Source organism: Natrix helvetica, assembly GCF_964273705.1.
Source record: "Natrix helvetica genome assembly, chromosome: 11".
Taxonomy (NCBI): domain Eukaryota; kingdom Metazoa; phylum Chordata; class Lepidosauria; order Squamata; family Natricidae; genus Natrix; species Natrix helvetica.
In genome coordinates, this window is record NC_138562.1 from 22,342,874 (window position 1) to 22,361,463 (window position 18,590).

Consider the following 18,590-nt stretch of genomic DNA (forward strand, 5'->3'; position numbering starts at 1 on the left):
AGGATGTAAGCTGTTCCTACTAAAGCTGCCTTTTGTAATTGACTGATGGTGATTTTTGTCAATGTCAATGGTGTTTAAGGGGTGCTCCAGATGTTTTGAGATTACATCCAAGGCACCTGTGATTACTAATACTACCTTGCCTTTCTTTTTGTCACTGTTGTTCTATTTCTATTTGCAGGTCTTTGTATTGTATGGTTTTTCTCCAGTTCTTTCTCTTCTGTTCTGCTGTCTCCAGGTCCTGCCATGTCCGCTATCCAGATTTTGTTGCCTTTCTCATCAACAATTGTTAGGTCTGGGGACAATTGTGTGGCAGATGCTTGTCTGTTTGAATTCTAAAGTCCCAGAGCACTTAAATGTCTTTATTTTTTAAAAATCCCTCTTGTCTATTTCGTGGTCCCAACCTGTTCTTGCTTGCAGGCAAATGGTGTTTCTTGCAGGCCTTCCAATGCACCTATTGTTGCTATTTTGTCACGCTGTGGTTTGTAGTCAGTCTGGGTGATCTCCTTGCAGCAGCTAACCAATGGTCCACTGTCCAATGTTTCACTTAGCAACACAAATTTTGGGCTCAATTGTGGTCATAAGTCAAGGAGTACCCTCCATCTCTTCTGTGAAACTACTCAGAGGGCACCAAGGACCCCATAATTCTCCTCCTCCTCCTCCTCCTCCTCCTCCTCCTCCTCCTCCTCCTCCTCCTCCTCCTCCTCTCTGCAAACCTCACTCCTTTTCAGCCCTGACGATATTACCTAGTTAGGGTCATGAAACGTCTGCAAGAAAGCAACCAACCTTGCTCAGAGAGCAACAAGGGCCCCTCGTGAGCTGCAAATATTCTCCTTTAAAGTTTTCCTGCCCTTTCCCAAAGCCGCTTTCTCAGTCCCAACCATCTTTTCCATTTCACCCCAAAACACCTTCCTTTCCCATGTTTCAAACTCCGAATAACGCAATCCTGAACGTTAAGCCTTCCACTGGTCCAACACCGCTCTTTGTCATTCCATTTTCCCACAATGCCCTTCCTGTTTTGCTGTAAACACAGCCATATTTTTTACACCCAGGAATGCGACATGTCATTTTTTTTTTTATCCTCAACTGAGATGCTCCTTCGTCTTGAAAAAAATAAAATAAATAAATCTGTCCTACCCTGCAGAGACGCTTAATATATGCTGCTCAGTCTTGATCCAAGGTCTTCCCGGCCTCTCGTTTTAGCAAGTCACCCTCCATTAAATTCACCCGAATATGGAGACCTTTTGCTTTCCACGTCCCTGTTCTGTTCTCAGAGGTCTTTTGTTCTTTGTGACACTCAAGGCCACTCCTTTTGCTTTCTTCTTTTTTTAGGATGCCACTTTCGGTGTCAGTCCTAACTGCTACCTCAAGAACATGCTATAATTTATTCTCCTGCCATTCCTCCTCGTGCCTTGCTAATCCCTGTCTCTAAATTCAGCGCAGAAGGAAGAAGGTCACAGACTCGGTGGAAAAACGCAGGGATGACTAGGCCATGTACACAAATTCTTCATTGGGCTAAACAAAAAACAAAAAAATGGGCCTCTTCAGATAAACGGTGCTCAAACGCATGACATGAAATCCAGGCCGATTGATAACAGAGCTTTGGGTTCTTGCAAAAGTTGGGACAAACTTAGAACTTTTAATGAGGCAGAACGGAGAAGGGGTTAAGCACGTGGAGGGCATTTACTTTAATGCATTGCGTCGAATGGATTTCATTGTAATTTGGGGGTTTTGACCAGGCCTGAAGGGCTTTTTCATAGTGGTCCTACTTATGTTGTGGCATAAGGTTTCTAGCAGGACATTCAAGGCCTCGTCCTGCAAAATAAGATCTGCTACTTTGGTGTATGTCCTCCCGAAGGGGGGGGGGGAACCAATCTCAATTAATCAGTGCAACAGCTTGCCTCCAGAAGTTGTGAATGCCCCAACACTGGAAGTCTTTAAGAAGATGTTGGATAGCCATTTGTCTGAAACGGTATAGGGTTTCCTGCCTAGGTAGGGGGTTGGACTAGAAGACCTCCAAGGTCCCTTCCAACTCTGCTATTGTATTGTATTGTATTGAATGGTAGTACAAGAAGATCCAGCTATAAACCCCAAGGCTATCAGTTAAAAGAGGAAGAAGGAAGGAAGGAAGGAAGGAAGGAAGGAAGGAAGGAAGGAGGAGAAGGGAGGGAGGGAAGGAGAAGGAAGGAAGGGGGAGGGAGGGAAGGAAGGAAGGAAGAAGGAAAGAAAGGGGACAGAGGGAGAGAAGGAGAAAAGGGAGGGAGGAGGAGAAGAGGGCGGGCGAATGGGCAGGAAGGAAGGAGAAGGGAGAGGAAGGAGAAGAGGGAAGAAGGGAAGGAAAAGAAAAATAAAAGTAAGGAGGAAAGAATGAAGGGAGGGAGGGAGGGGGGAAGGAAGGAAGGAAGGAGAAGGGAGAGGAAGGAGAGGAGGGAGGGAAGGAAAGAAGAAAAGAAGAAAAGAGAAGGGAGAGGGAGGAAGGAAGGAAAAGAAAAATGAAAGGAAGGGAGGGAGGAAAGAATGGAGGAAAGAAGGAAGGAAGGGAAGGAGGAAGGAGAAGGAGGGAGGGAGAAGGGAAGGAATTTGATTTGCGGATGGATTATTATTCTCCAAATTCTTAGCTAGAGAGCGCAGAACATGGCTGCTAGCCAATTAATCTCAATTAGGTTGATTTTGTGCGCCACCTATATATGGAAAATAAGTAGTGAGGTCACCAGTGTCATTTAAACAGAGCCAGAGAGAGAGGGGGGGGGGTTGGGTTCATATCGCACGGTTATTTCTTCTCTTGAACAAACCAAGTTTCTCTATCGGCGTTGAATCATCCCTAAACTGAAGAGGTTCACACAAGACATCAGGCCCCTTGTAAACCCAACCAAGCTTGACACATTGTGTGAACGAGGCTATTAAGTGTTTAATTGATTTGGTTAAAGCGGGGGGGGGGGGGGGAACCCACAGCCTATGGGGATAATGACACCCATTCCCAATCACCCAGTTTGGCAGAAAAAGCCTTCCCAGTCTAGTTGGTTATTTAGCACCTTGGTTTTCTTGCTCGCACTGTCGTCCAAATAAGCATGGATTTATGATTTTAATTATGCTTGGCTTGGAGAGATTTAAGCATCTGTTATAAGTGTTCAATAAGTATTAGAACTGTAATCAATTTTCCCCTTAAACTGAGCCAAGATTGATGGCGATCCGTGAACGCCTAAATACATTCTTGTCAAGCGGTGCAGGATTTAAGTTGTGTGTGGTGGGGGGTTTCCTGAATGGGAGACAGAAGGGCTTTTTAATTAACTCATAATTAATTCTATTTAGGATGAGTGAGATGAAACCTAACAGTATTACACAAAACACAAAGTCACTTAATTACCGCTTTCGCTGTCTCGTTATCAGATGCTCTAATACCTACCTGACAGTTGGTCCTCTCTTCTCCCTTACAGCGTTTATGGATTATCTATCTGTCTTGCCTTGTTTATCCTCAACACAAAGATATTTGTCTAACACAAAAGCAAACTGCAAATCAAGAAAAGTGTGACGCAATCCTAAATGTATTTTTACATTCTGGTCCAAAGCCTTCTGTTTGGAGAGTAATCGGAACAGCTCCAGTTGGCATCCCTTAAGAAATTCCTGAGACAATTTAGCTAATTTTTTCTAAAATGGACAATTCGCTTTACCAAATCGACAGTGGTTTTTAAACTTTTCTTTCAAACTTGTCCCGTAGAAAAATGAGTCTTGGGCAAGGTTTGTCAACCCTGAAGCTGACCCGACCGAAGCCGTTTTCTACGGCTTCAGTGTTACCACATTGGAGTTGAGGAATAGGAAGGAGGGATTTGAGATGGAGGAGTTTCTGTAGCCAAAACAAAATATTTTCTCTTGGAAACCAAGGACATTCTCACACCTGGTCGGAGGAAGGCAGAGTGATGCTATCTAGCCAGTCCACGCCGTGATTGGACCATGTGACTGATTGTTTTGAGAAAGTACAAAAACGTTTATTTTTAATTAAGTGAAAACTGTGGGAGACTTCAGAGTCGGTTTTCACCAGATATGTGCCAATATGATATGTCCAATAAAACTATTCTTTAAGTAATCTACCTACCTTGGACTTTTGGTTGTGATGCATCTATTACTTGGAACCCTGACAAGGTTCTCACTTTATGTTAAGCTGCTGCATAGGCTTTATACATTACAGTACGCATATTATGTGTATAGTCAGATGATTTATAACTGTTGGAAATTCTGTTAATATATAGAACCACAAATAAAAAGTTCAGTCACTATGTGCTTTACTTCTTAACTGCGAACAGGAAACTCTACTTAGTACAAAGAACATAAGATTATATACCATAGATCCAAACTTGTAAACACAGCCCTTTACTGGCTAAATACTACTGCAGTTGTATAAAAATACATTCCAACAAAATGTATTCCAACAATAACCTATGGTGTCTTGCAGTCCCTTCATGAGAAGCAGCTGTCTGGAGCACTTCTGGGCAATCTCACATCTTCTCTTGGTCCAGAGAGGAAATATTAAAGAGCTGGTCTGCTCATCAGCTCTTCATTCCACCATAGTTATCAGTTTCACTTTTCAAGAATGACCCACACTCATCATCTTCATTTTCTGAAGCAGAAAATAGTTTATCAAGGAAATGTAAGGAGAAAAATCATACCCCACCAACATGACATGGCTACTGTATATAAACAGGGAGCAAATCCCACAATCAATCATACTGATGACATTACCTAGTCAGGTAGTAAAAGGTCTGCAAGCAAACCAAAGAGAACTAAAGACTCTATAATTCAACCCTAAGCTACAAATATTCTATTCTGAACTTTTGTTTTTGTAAGTTCGTGACCACAATGAATTTAGATATTTTGAGACGTTCCAGAACTAAAATCTTTGAAAGAGACAAACTGCATGAAACCTCTTCTTTCTTTTTTTTAATTCTCCTTTTTTAAAAAATGCAGCTTTTAAGAGGCATCAATGCATGCTAAACAAGCAACAATTTCTTAAAAGTCTTCCTACCAAATCTTGCCAATGAAATTAGCTTTCATTGTAGCCAGGAAGAAAGCTGTAACGCATCAGGATAAATAAGAAATGCAAGGAACTAGACCTAGACCTAGACCTAGACCTGGACCTGGACCTGGACCTGGACCTGGACCTGGACCTGGACCGGAATGGAATGGAATAGAATAGAATAGACTAGAATAGAATAGAATAGAATAGAATAGAATAGAATAGTTTCCTCATTTGTTCATCCTTATGGAACTACAGACTGAGTGAACCTTTTTCACCTCTGGACAGAAAAGCATAGTCTGCTTTACGGTCTAATATTACGAAGCTTACGGAAGGAGGCATGAGCAATGCCAATTTTATTTTCCCCCAGGCTTTCCCTAAAGTAGCATTGAATGGGCAACTCCAGACTGAAAAATCAAGCTGTTTGTACATAAAGAGGGTGTCGCAACTTTCAGCCCGTAGTTCAAATCAGCCGGCCAAACACATGATTTTGTCTGAATTTATCATGTCACCCCGGATTGATTCGTGCTCTGCATTCAGGGGGATTCGCTCCACATTTATTCCCAAGAATTTAAATCAGTGTTTCTCAACCTTGGTGTTGTGTCCTGTCGGCCGCCTCCTCCTCCAGCAGCCGAATCAGAGGAGGAGGAGGAGGCGTGGGAATCATGGTCAGCATCAAGGCAACCTGAGAGCTCCGAGGGGGGAAGAGGGAATGGAGCTTGCACAGAGAGAGAGAGAGACAGAGGCGGAGCCTGGGCCGTCCGTTAGCCCTCAGATGGGGAGTCAACAGCCCCCAGTTCTGGAGGTGGCTGATGAGGAAGAGGAGGAACAGCTGGGTCCAGTGCCTGACACACAGATGCACAGAAGGCAGAGGAGAGGAGAGCAGTGGAAATCTATGGGCCGGTCCTTGGATCGGAAGAGCCACCGCTGCTAGCGAAGCCCCATCCTAGCTCTGGGGATCAAAGGCAGGGGGCGGAGAGGAATAGATGTGGCAGAGAACTATTCGTCTCCCTGCCGGACGGACTTGTTCTCCTGCGGTGAGAGGGAGAGAAGCTTTTTGGTGGGGCTGCTGGTGCTTTGGGGAACTGGGTCATAACACTTGATGGTTTGAAGATCCTTGAGACTTCAACTCCCAGAATTCCAGAATCCCAGCTACTTCGGCTGGGGAATTCTAGGAGTTGAGATTCGCTTGTCGTGAATTTGCGAAGGTTGAGAAAAACTGATTCCAAGGAACAAGCAGACTACAAAAAGATTAGATAAATATGATTGCTACGGTCAGCTTAGCATAATTTGTCAATGGTGTTTAGGATTGGAGTCAACGAACCCATTGTGGTTTATTCAATATTTCAGTACAAATATGACCACAGTTTCTGTTGTTAGGTTTCGCACTAAGTTTTCCCCGGTGTTATGACGTTCCTTGCCACGATTGTTAAATGAATCACGGCCATTGTTGAGTTAAACGGTTGTAAAGTGAATCTGGATCCCCCGCTAACTTTGCTAGAAGGTTGCAATACATAAGGATCTCATAAGGAGACATAAGCAGCCTTCCTAAATACGAGTCAGTTGCGAAGCATCTGAGTTTGGATCCATGTGACTGTGGGGATGCTGCAACGGGCATAAGGGAGGCACACGTCATCAGTTAAACACCTTTCTAACTTCAAACGGTCACTAAATGAACTGTTGTAAGTCAAGGACTACCTGTGCTTGTATTTAGGATAATGTGTGAACCAAGAGTGGTGCGGTGGCCTGGAGGTGGAGCTCTCGCCTCACAATCAGGAGGCTGTGAGTTCGATTCTAGGTAGAGGCAGATAATTCTCTCTCAGGGCATGAAGAGAATATCTCTGTTGAATATAACTCCGCATTGGCAACAGGAAAGGCATCCAGCCAGTAAACACTCAGCAACATTCCGTTGCCCAGACTCAGGGATTATGGGGTCATTAAAAGAAGATGATAATGTGTGAACCAAACCAGGATTGCATTTGGAAGCTAAGCAGGCTCAGGCCTGATTGGTCACCCCAGGGGTGACAAACAACAACTCCCAAAATTGCAAAATCAAGAGAAGATGATGCTGGCCAACCATTTCTTCGTTGTGGTTGCAAAAAAGAAAAAATGAATTGTCCCGAAAAATCATCAGGCATTGCATTGATATTATGTTTTCAGTTGATCAAAAACGAAGTAAATTCCAATTGAAATGCAGAGTAAATTGATTTTGTCTCATGCCTTCGCCCAGGTCGTTTCGAAATCTTTTTTGGTGCAGCCCGTACTGTTCCTATACGGCCTTTGGATTATATGATTTAAAATGAAATCATAATGACAGGGAAAAATAAATAAAGGCAGAAAGGAGCAATACGAAAGCAGGAGGTTTTCTCTGAGAGGAATTGCTGTTGCCGTGTTTTTGGTTAACCTTTCAGTTTAACTCAAGTGACAAAAAAACATCAAACATTCCAAAACGCCTTCAGACATCCTGGGGCAAGATGTTTCCTGTACGCATGGCTGCCCCCAAAAGGCAAAAGCCAAGCCTGATGGGTTTAGGATGGGGGGAAAAAATCTCATTAACCCTTGGGGCCCCAAGTTGTGCAAAAGCTCCTGAACGCAATTTTAGAAGGTTTAGGCAGGAATATATATATATATATATATATATATATATATATATATATATATATATATATATATATATATATATATATATATATATGACAACCTAGCAATTCAAAAGTACGTTTTAAAAAAAAGCAAGTAGAAAAATAGGAACCACCTTTGGTGAGAAGGTAACAGTATTCCGTGCGCCTTCGGCATTGAGTCATGCCGGCCACATGATAACGGAGACATCTTCGGACAGCGCTGGCTCTTCGGCTTTGAAACGGTCTGAGAAGAACAAAAGGAGGGCATATTCTGTGGATCTGTCTAGTGCTCCTCTTGACTCCAGACCTTTACACTTTTTTAAATTTCCCTTTTCTTTCTATATCAGTACTGTTGGGTTTGTCTTTTTATTTATTTCTCTCTCTTTCTTTTACACTGCTCGCTTCTGATTCTGGACCATTTGCAAGGATCTATGATCTTTTGTGACATGCAGAATGAGACTGAGTTGGAAGGGACCTTGGAGGTCCTCTATGTCCAGGGGTAAGCAACTCACGGCTCTTTCATCCCTCTGCTGCGGCTCCCTGTCACCAGTCAGCTCCACAATTGATAGGGCTTTTGGTTAGGATAAGTAGAGGAAAAAGAAAGCTGCGCTAGGAGGAGACTCTATGGTGGGGGACCAGACTTCCGGTCAGCAGAGGAAAAAAGGATGCTGCGCTAGGAGTAGACGCTCTGCTGGGGGAACTGGAAGTCCAGTCAGCTCCAGAATTCAATGGGTGGCTTTCGGTTAGGACCTTTGTGGCTCTTTGAGTGTTTAAGGTTGCCGATCCTTGATCTACTCCAACCCCAGGTTCGAGCAGGAGACTCTATGCAAAAGTGTTATTGGAGGATTTTAGAAATAGTAAATGAAATGCCAGTATGTGGTTATGTATTAAATCTTGGTATATTTTATGATGAAGGACGTTTAAACAATTATAGTCAAATGAAAATGGAGGTATGATGATGGTTAACATATATAAATATCTGAGTTAAAATACTTGAGTTAATAAGAATTATGTTTGTTGACTGTGGAAGAGATGCACAAAAGCCTTTTTGTAACCAACTGATACACTTTCTACAGTATGTAAAGAAGGATGTTTTGTGTTTGTTTTGAAAATAAAAAATAAAAAAAATATTTTTTTAAAAAAGAAAAAAATCTTATAAAGAAACAATCCAGCTGAGCGTTGAAAAAAGAAAGAAATTCATAATCCACCAATATGAAAAAAGGGGAAAAATTGAAGAAGGAAAAAAGAAACCAATCTAATTTAAAAAGTAAGAGGCATTTGTAAAAATTCCATCCATTAAAAAAAAAAAAAAACTAAAAAAGGATAACACACTAAGTTTAATTCAGGTTTAATTCGCCGCTTACTCTCTTCTGTCTTCAATTTTAATTTTACTCTAAGTCTTTTTGGGTGTTCTCTTCTCTAATAGTAAAAATTTATCTCACCATTTCGACACACTCTCTCTCCTGCTTTTCTTCTGTTCAGGGGCTGTCCCAACCTTCTGCAGCTTAATGGCTGCTTCTCTGTTGTCGGAAAAAAAAGAGCTTCTCCTGGATCAATCAGGGACTTTGCAATGTCCCTGAGATCAGCAGGACATGCGCTTCTCTATCACCGTCTCCACGGTTTAGGTCCAAAAGGACCATCCAGCAGCAGAGATATCGACAGCAATCTCCAAGATTGCATGTCGTATCGTCGCAACGTTAGCCCCACCTCTCCCTCCCTTGATCTTGATTGTATCCCTCTGTTAATGCAATTTAGGATTGCATTGGCTTTTTTGGCTGCCGTCGCATATTGCTGGCTCATATTTAATCCACTCATACTTTATCTAAATATATGGTACTCAGTCCACTTCATGAGAGGCAATCCTCCATATCTGGGGACTTTAACTCCCAGCATTCGTTGAAGTAGCCATGGTGGAATGCTGGGAAATAAATTCCATGCATCAACTAGAATTTTCCAACCGGTAGACAGATGTTTCTCAACCCTGGCAACTTTAAATCGTGCAGATTTCAACTCTTAGAATTCCACATGATTTATAAACAGATTTATAAATGTGTTCTCAACCTAAAGTAGACCAGTGAACACCCCCCCCCCCCAAATAACAGGATTGGTTTGCACGAAGCGTGATCTCGGCCCGTGATCTAAAAAGATTCCAGCTGTTGCTGTCCTGTTTGTGAAGTTCTGGGCCGCATGAGATGGTCACAGCTGGACTATCCCTTACTGGTTCTTCTTAGATTCTTCGGGGGGGAGGGGGGTAAGGGGGAGGAGAATACAACATGCCTCCAAACTGCAGCACTGATGCCTAATTATTCAGAAAAACACAGTTGCAGCGGCTTCCACTGATTTTAATGTAAAGACTGTTTTAAGATTAAAAATAAAACAGCATGGCATTAACACCTGGGTCTCATTAATATGTATGCCAACCTGTTTTCCAAGATGAAGAAATTCAAGTAACCCCGAAAAGCCATCACGGAGCGACACATGCTCGCCAATTCACACTGAGATTTTAATTTAACTTCAGACTGTAATTTGAGGCCCTTAGGGTCTGTGTCCAAAAAAACCCTCCAAAAAATAGCAAAAAAACAAAAACCCCAGAATTATTTATAAAACCTTCACTTTGACTAATTTGAGTAGCACTTCCTGAGAAGGGTGTCGTCCACCATGAAAGGCACGTTCTGGGCCTGGCATATAAAAGATGAAAGAAAACTGGAAAAGTGCCACTGAGAAGGAACTGTCATCAGCACGACAGCGGGTGGCGAGCTGAAGATCTGCAAACTTTCATTGACTGACTAAAAGCAAGCATTGACAGCCTTCTAGTGCTCCCTTGGAGAAGAAGTAGGAATTGAAAGTGGTCTCACTCTAAATACTCACCTGCTTTCCCTCCTTGCAACTTCCTACATACAAAAACAGCAAATAAAGTGGTTTGATCACTTGGAGAGGTGGATGTCTTGGGATTTCATACTGCATAAGGCATCTACGGAAAAAGGAGAAGATCAAAGAACCTGAGGGAGACCCAGAAGATGATGTCTATGGAGATTCTCCATCATCCAGGTCATGGTTGTCCCAAGGGTGCTTTTTCAAGAGGCAACTGGACTTTCTGGGTTGTTTGTTCCTCGCTAAATGACTTACTGAAAGAATGCAAATGACCAGCGGTCTGCAAGGAGTATAAATCCTTCCATTCCCCACCATCCAGTCAGAGCTGAAGAAGCTTCTTGGATGAGAAGTGAAATGTCTTCAAAGAAATCTGCATCTTGCCCCCAACAATCTGGGTCCTCATTTTACTGTCCTCAGAAGGATGGAAGGCTGAGTCAACCTTGAGCTGGTGTGGATCAAACTCCTGGCAGTCAGCAGAATTAGCTTGCAATACTGCATTCTAATCACTGCGCCACCATTGCTCTCCCTCCCTTCCTCCCTTCCCTCCTTCCTTTCTTCCCACTTAGCACTACCACTTAGATTTATATACCACTTCACAGCGCTTTATAGCCCTCTCTAAACGGTTTCAGAGTCAGCAACTTGCCCTCAACAATCTGGGTCCTCATTTTACCGACCTCGGAAGGACGGAATCCTGAGTCAACCTTAAGCCAGTCAGGATCGAATGGGCAGAGTCAGCCCTGCAATACTGTGTATCCTAACCTTCGTGCCACCACGGCTCTTGAATCTCAGTCTCTTGTAAGAATAAACAACACGCCGCACACACAACATTTTGGAACAATTGGCTGACAGATGCTGCCACCAAGCTCGGATAGAATGTTTGTTCTGTGTATTAATTAATTTCATTTTCCATGCCTTGGTGTAAAACAGGACCGAATTAACTATTAACTGTTTGTGACTTGCATTCTGTTTAATTGTGAGATGCCTCGGTTTCTCTCTCTCTCTGGCTTTCACTTCTGCCCTGTAACTCTTTTTTATGTTGGTTTGTTGGTCTGTTTTAGTCGAAATGACCACACTGCACACCAGCCAAATTGTTGGACTGGCAGCTGACATTAAGGGGACCGGTTATTTAAACCTGATTGATAGGACATTATTTGGAGGCAGGGCAATAAGTCAGCATTTTTAAATGTTTTGTCCCACCTTCCTCCTTTGCTTATAGCCACTAAATACAGGAATGGCTGTGGAATCTCCATGAATAGCATCACCGAAACCTCAGAAGTCTCCATTAATGCAAAGCAAAAAAAAAAAGCAGCAACGGAAATTTGACACAAGCCATCATCCGCCAGCCACACCGACAAAACATTTAAAAACAAAAACAAAATACGATATTTTCCCCCAAGGATGGATTGGGTTCCAGTATGTTTCCCAGCTACTTAGCTTCGAAATGGCCCAGCTGCGGAGAGACAGGCTCTGTTATCCCATTTTTATTTTGAAAAATGCCATTATAGAAGCCAACTCAGTCAAAGCTGATGGGATGATGGCTTGCGTCGTTTGGAATGTTTCTAGGATCATCGGCCTCAAGGGAGCCATCCAGGAGATGGGGGGGGGGGAAAGGTCGCAGATTGCAATTTGCACAAAGAGCTTTCCTCTCCCTTATATTTTGGGGGTGTGGGGGGGGAAGAAGAACAGATGCTGGTTTACCAGTATATTTCTGGCTGATCTGTAGCCGATTCTGGATGGAGTTTTGACTCCCAGCCATCTGGACAATAAATGGATGAAAGAACAACCCTTCTCCGTCCCGAATTTTGGCAGATAAAAGTCACAAGTTGGGGAAAGAGTCCCTTATAGGATTTTGGAAGCTGGGACAAGTTTCTGAGTGGAATGTATGGAAAAGTCCTGGATTACAATCAGAGTTTGTATTCAGCCACCGCCTCCCTGTTCTATTTCTACTACTTACCCTAATATTACAGAAAGTTGCATGTTCAGACTTTGGATGGGCGTGCACAATACCCTAAGCAACAAATTAGTTCACCTATTGTTACATTCTTAAACTCCTTTTTTACAACCCTGTAATCCCTTAATGCAGGGCAACAGGAAGTGAGCTGAGCATTTACTGGCCAGATGCCTTTCCTGATGTCTACATGAAGTTCACAGCAGATTTTTTTGTCTTTGCAGCATAGGAGAGAAAGATTTGCCGCTACCTAAGATTGAACTCCAAGTGGGAGGCAAGCGTCTTCACCACTGGGCCATTACACCGCTCCTATTACACTCTTAAACACAACTTGCTAAATATGCTAGTCTGTTGAGCTCACACACTGGGGAAAGCCATAATTTGCAAACTGCTGTCAATAAGTTACCGCAATAAATTGAGCTAATACCAAACGAACCACAATATGGTTTGGTGAAATGTACAATCCATGTCAGCGTTCCAAGTAATGCACCCATAGAAAGCAGAACTCTGAGGTGGGCCAATTCCTGAAAGAACTATTTATTTGACATATCCTATTGGCACCACTGGTGAAAGCTGACTCTAAAATTTCCTGCGGCTTTCACCTAATTAAAAGTAAAAGTTTTCCCCTTTCTCCCAAGTCATTGGTCACGCAATCCAATCCAGGTGCTGGCTGGTTGCTTGGTTACTTTACTCCTCCTCTGGCCAGCCACCTGTGAGCATGTCCTTAGTTCCTGTTGGAAAACTTTATTGTTTTGGCTACACAACCCCATCTAGCTATTCCCCCCTCCCTCTGTTGTGTGACAACCCTGAAGCTTCCAAGATGGCCCCAGCCAGGTTCACTTCAGGTAGTTGTCTGGATCGATCTTAGGATGTTAACTGAGCCAAGCTAACCCATTGCAATGGATCCAATAAACTGAGATTAATTTAAGTCTAGAACCATCCGATGTGGGACTTCAGGAGCACCTCAATCTTTTCTCTGCAATTAAGCCACCATCTTTTGAACTCAGAATATCCCAGGCTTGTCCATACCAAGCTGGTAGGAGGCAGAACTTTAGCATTATTACGGCTTCTACGCTGTTCTCTATTGCGTCTCCTCGGCAGCTCCAAATGCTTTGAGACCTTCAATCTGTCTCCTCATTTCGGCATAAGGCTGAGCAGTTGGTTCAAAATGTGCCAATGTTCTCCGTTCTTCGTCGTTTCTGGCTTGCACTTAACTCTTCCACCTATTATCTTTCCTGCTTTTCGGCTGCCTTCGTTTCCTCAGAACGTGGAGAATTGCTTTTTAGGAATTAGCTATTTACGGGCCCAGAGACCCAACAGTAATCTCTCCTGGATCTAATTTTTGCTGCATTCCCACAATACGTTTAACCCTGAGTTTTAAAACAAACCAAGCGACGCATTCCCACAACATGCTAAGTTGGATTGAACTTGTTCATTAGTTGCAGTTTACGAGATTTTCAGCCTGTTTCTAATCCTACCTCAGGCAAGGGAGCCAGCTGGGCAGTGGTGAAATCAACTATTTTTCCTACAGGTTCTGTGGGCAGGGCTTTGTGAGGGGAGGGGGGGTCATGTGACTGGGTAGGCCTGAGTATGTAGTCATGTGACTGGGGGGGGTCAAAAGACAGAAACTCACTTTAACAATGTGCTGCTGGAGCAGGGTTGGACTAGATGACCTCCAGATCCCTTTCAGCCCTGGATTGTTGTGGTCTTTCAAGGTACCCTCTGAAGCTGCGTTTAGTGCCAGGTTTGTGGTTCCTCGTCCCTCTCCTTTCCCTCCCTCCCTCCCTCTTTCTTTCTTTCTTTCTTTCTTTCTTTCTTTCTTTCTTTCTTTCTCCCTTCCCTCCCTTTTTTCTCCTCCCTCCCTCTCTTCCTTCCTTCCTTGCTTTCTTTCACAGAATCCCCCTGCCCCCTGTTTTTAGCCTAGTAGGCCTCAGGGAAGCCTCCTGGGAACAAAAACAACCCCCAAATGCTAAAAAAAAGTTTTTAAAAAACGTTCCTATCATCGTGCAGCACAGCTGATCATATGAACTTTTTTTTTTACTTTGTTAAGCATTTTTTACTATCGGTTTAAGCAAACCGGCCCGAACCGGTAGCATTTCACCCCTGCAGCTGGGTGATTTGGGGTTGATCACCAGGAGACTGTGAGTTCTAGTTCAACCTTAGGCATGAAATCTAGCTGGGTGACCTTGGCCCAGTTACTCACTCTCCCAGCCCCAACCCACCTTCCAGCCACTCCTCGCCTGCCCACCCAGGCTCCTGAGGGCGCCAACAGGAGGCAGTTGCTGGAGCTAAGCAGCCACCAGGAGAAAGAGTTGGCAAAACAGCTCAGTTCAAATTGGATCTGACCGAGAAGGAGGCTCAGCAGAAGCACCTCACTGAGGACTAGGAGCATAGGCTTTCCAAGCAGAGGAAAAACCTGCGGAAGTGCAAGGCCAGATACCGGTGCCTCGAGGCTCAGCGGGCTGAGATGGTCAGTCAGTTCCAGGCCATGATGCAGTCCCACTGGAACGAGGCCCTCCGGCTCTTTGCCACCAGTGGTGCTTCCCTCCAGCCTTTGCCCAAATCCCCCCACCAGGGGGCTGAAGCAGACCCCAAGTTGGAATTTCTGCCCCCTCCGACCCTCACAAAAAGACCCCGAAGGGGGAGACTCTCTGCAGCAATACAAGCGTTCATTGCACGTATCCATCCCAGGGAGCATAGTTTGAGGACCCCCGAGTTAGTGCAATGTAAAAAATGCAAACAATTTTTCTGCAGAACACCAACATTTTCTCACAGACCACCAATTTGTGACCACTGGACTAGATGACCTCCAATGTCCCTTCCAACTCCTGTTATTTCCCAGGAAAACATGTCCTGCCCACAAATATCTAGGTTCTTCATTCTTCTGCTTCCACCCCTATTCCTTCTCTAGTTGGTTGGATCTGACCGAGCAAAACTACCCAGCAAAAAATACATGAATGCACATTTTCCTTGCAAGATGGACCACACATGTACAAAACATTATCCACTGTGAAAGCAAGATCGTTTCTTCCACCATAATAATAATAATAATAATAATAATAATAATAATAATAATAATAATAATAATAATAATAATAATAATAATAATAATAATAATAATAATTAATTTATAGACCGCACCCTTTCCTAAACAGGACTCGGGCCGGTGTACAGTCATATTTAAAACAATGTGGATACAAAAATATAAATATACATAGATACATAGATGGACGGAGGAGGTAGGATATGCACTGTACAATAATAAATTAAAATTCGAATAAAAATTAAAAATTACCCTTAAAAACTACCCAAAATAAGATGTTTGCCAGGAGGTTGAAAGTGGGACTATAAGTCAGCTAGGCCAGCTAATTGGAACAGGTGGGTCTTAAGTTTCTGTTGGAAGGAGCGGAGGTCAGTAGTAGTTCTAATATCGGGGGGAGGTCATTCCAGAGGGTTGGGCCCATCACAGAGAAGGCTCTACTCCTGGGCGCCGCCTTAGTCCCCCAATGAAATTTTCAGAACATCAAAGAGCATCTCCTTAAACCTGGCTTCAGAGCAAGGTAGCAATTTTCCTCCACCCCTTAAGAAGCATTCAACGAAAAGCTAGTGACATCTTGTGGTCAGTTTTCTCCATGGCTTCCACAAATTTGCAGTGTTCCTTCTAAATACTTTTTTTAAAAAAAAATTGGGCCATATCCACGGGATATATTGGATTACAGAGAAGTTGACCCCATCTTGTATAATTCCAGCCCTTGTGAATTGTTAGATGAAAAGTCCATCTGTGTCCATTTCCAAGTGGGGAAAAAGACACTGGAAACATGGGGGCTGTTTGGAAAGATGGTTTAATGGTGGACATGATTATGTGCTCCTGGGTGAAAAAGGAAGAGATGCTGAGAGTCCCTGGGTTTTATGCCCTCTCTAGGCTTTGAACTTCCTGGGGCACCGGAAGAGTATCCTGAATGGTTGCTATCAGAGGTCATAGCTAGCTTTGTAGGTTGTCTGTGTGCTAGGTTTGGTTCAAATCTGGTGGGTGGTGCTGTTGTCCCCAAAACTGGGCTCTTGCTTGGTGTCAAAACCGATAAGTCACCAGACAGAAGGTGTGATATTGAAACATACTTTTATTTTGGTACCAAGATATAAGGGCCCTGGTTTGAAAAGCTAACCAAGGGCCAAAAGTAGAATCTTACAGCAGTTTTTATAGTCAAGGGACGGTCGCCTTCAACCCTTTGCCCTTCCCTTATTAATGCATGCATAACAAAGGCTCCAAAGGCTTTATAGGAGTCTGGGGAGGGCGAAAAGAGCCTCCCCTCCCCCTCCCCCCCCGGAGGCCCTCCGGAGTCTTCAGGAGCTTCCCTGAAGCTTCTGGAGCGCAAAAAAATGGCCCTATGGGCAAACTGGAAGTTCGGGAATGGACTTCCGGCTTACTCATAGGGTTGTTTTTAGTCCTCCGGAGGCTTCAGGGAAGCCTCCTGAAGGTTCCTGGAGGCTCCGGAGGGCTTAAACTGACGCTATGAGCAAACCTAGAGGTAGAGCTCTCGCCTCACAATCAGGAGGCTGTGAGTTCGATCCTAGGGAAAGGCAGATATTTCTCTCTCTGGGCACAATGAGAATATATCTGCTGAATGCAACTCCGCTTTGGCGACAGGAAGGACATCCAGCCAGTAAAATGCTCAGCTCCATTCAATTGCCCAGACTCCACCCTGCAAGGGATGATGGGGTCATTAAATGAGGATGAGAATGATGACAGACGGAGGCAATGCTGGGAAGAAGGTGTGTTTGTGTTTTCTGGTCGTTGTGATTCTTGCCTTGCCTTGGATCATGTGAACTTGTGAACTTTGGACTCATAAACCTTCTTGTATTGTGGATTTCATTTTGCCTGGTGGGTTTATTTTGGTTGGGAAAGTGGGTTGTGGAGTCTTTGGCCATTGCTTTGAGGACTAGCCTTGGTCTTCTCTTGGCTGGATTTAATTGGGCCAGTTCTGGGTTTTTGTTGAAGGGAGTCGCTGGGGAATATTAATAACCCACTAAATCAGAGGTGTGTGTGTGTGAGTGGGTGTGGGTGGGGTGTGGGTGTGGGTGTGTGCGTGTGCAGGACAGCACTTTGTGGGTGTGTAAAATTTGTCCTTTGATTTATTGTACCTCTGATTCTCTGTCAGGCCTGCAAATGACCCTATTTATCAAGAATATGCTTATACGATCTGCCAATATTCTTTTGCGGGTTATCTTGGGAAGGAGATTTTTTTTTAAGTCTCCCTCTGGAACGGATGGATATCTCCCACTGTTTTGGGGGGGGGAGCTGCCTCAGAGGGGCCACAGAAAGGGTACAGATATGTCAAAATGGTAGGCATGGCCGTGCAATTAAAACCTGTTTCTTTTTTAGTGTGTGCTCTGACTTAGGCTTCACCAAATCACGAAGCAGACTCCTTGTCCCGACAAAACCCCTTTTCATTCAGCTAATGTGAATTCCTCTCATTCTCATCCAGCAAAAGTCCCGGCAAACAGCCTTTCAAGGGCGAATTTACAACCACAGACCTGATCAGGCTTGGAGAGCTGCCAGGCCGATATCTTCCAAACACAACACTGTACAAGAAAATACTTGGCAAGGAGTCTCTGAGCCTCACAAACAAATGTTCACACTAATTAAGCGAACTAATTGTCTCCCGCAAACTCCCCTCCCCCCTTTCGCTCCTCTTTATTCCCTAAGGGAGGGGCCATTCACCGTCCACCTGAGTCGGCCCTTGTTCCTTAGCTGTTCCCTTCTCCTGGCAGTTCTGCACCTGCGCACACTGGGAACAGGCTCCAGTTGTTCTTCTGCCTCCCTGATGTCTGACTCCGAAGGCAGCTGATAACTGTCAGACGGCCCTGGCCCCCTCTCTGCCTCCGACACAGAGCCCTCATCCGAGCCTTCCCCAGACTCCAAGACTGGCCCAGGTTCCTCCCCAACCGCCTCACTGTCTCTGCCGCTAGCTCCGCTGGCCACTGACGGTCCACAACAGTGTGTTGCAATATAAGTTTTAAAAAGGTCAGGCTTCTATTTATTTATTTGTATCCTGCCTTTATTTATTATTATTTTTACAAATAATTCAAGATGACAAACATATCCAACACATCTTCCTTCCCCTATTTTCCCCACATCAACAACCCA

At 43.9% G+C, this 18,590-nt stretch overlaps 1 long non-coding RNA gene across 1 annotated transcript; it reads right to left on the reverse strand.

Annotated features, from left to right (window-relative positions):
• Nucleotides 1–4,200: 4,200 nt before the first annotated feature.
• LOC309397647 lies at nucleotides 4,201–10,557 on the reverse strand. The gene is made up of 3 exons (XR_014176296.1): nucleotides 10,495–10,557; nucleotides 7,761–7,870; nucleotides 4,201–4,609 (listed from the first exon to the last, which is right to left on the reverse strand). It is a non-coding gene; the product is annotated as an uncharacterized lncRNA (long non-coding RNA).
• Nucleotides 10,558–18,590: the final 8,033 nt, after the last annotated feature.